General features: G+C 32.2%; 1 non-coding gene across 1 annotated transcript; it reads left to right on the forward strand.

Moving 5' to 3' along the window:
• Positions 1–245: 245 nt before the first annotated feature.
• Positions 246–350, forward strand: LOC141716164 (U6 spliceosomal RNA). Its single transcript, XR_012572884.1, has one exon. It is a non-coding gene; the product is annotated as a U6 spliceosomal RNA (small nuclear RNA).
• The last annotated feature ends 243 nt before the right edge of the window (positions 351–593 follow it).

The following is a 593-nucleotide window of genomic DNA, read 5'->3' on the forward strand; positions in this document are numbered from 1 at the left end:
CAGATTTTGGCAGAACTGTGTTTCATCCCCTTTAGGAACTTGCGGTCTGATGAGTTACTGGATAAGTTAGTTTGTGTTAGACTTTTGAATAAATGGTTTGTAATAATGTGTAGCTTGGATCATACTTGAACCTGGATCGGATCTTGGTTCGGGGTCGAGTTAGTTTATTTTAATAATAATCTTCTTGTTTATATTTCTAGTAGTTGTGTTTGGTGACGTCAACTCCTGACCTCGGGGTTAAGGCCGTCACAGTTGGTAGAAATCCGATAAAATTGGAATGATACAGAGAAGATTAGCATGGCCCCTGCGCAAGGATGACACGCACAAATCGAGAAATGGTCCAATTTTTTTTGATATAATGACTCGTGTATTTTCTTTTATTTTTAATATTTTAAAAGTGTAATAATTGAATAAATAATTAAATAAAATATGTGTATTGATTTTTGGCAGCAGTGTGTTGATTTTGACTATTTATCTGTGATCTATTGATATATGGATTGGATTTTGTGATTTATTATTGAGATATGTGGTTTTTGTTATGCTTTTAAAAGTGATTTTATTACAGTTTTAATTCCATAAATATTTGGATTTTC

This window comes from Apium graveolens, chromosome 3 (genome assembly GCF_009905375.1).
Source record: "Apium graveolens cultivar Ventura chromosome 3, ASM990537v1, whole genome shotgun sequence".
Classification (NCBI taxonomy): Eukaryota; Viridiplantae; Streptophyta; class Magnoliopsida; order Apiales; family Apiaceae; genus Apium; species Apium graveolens.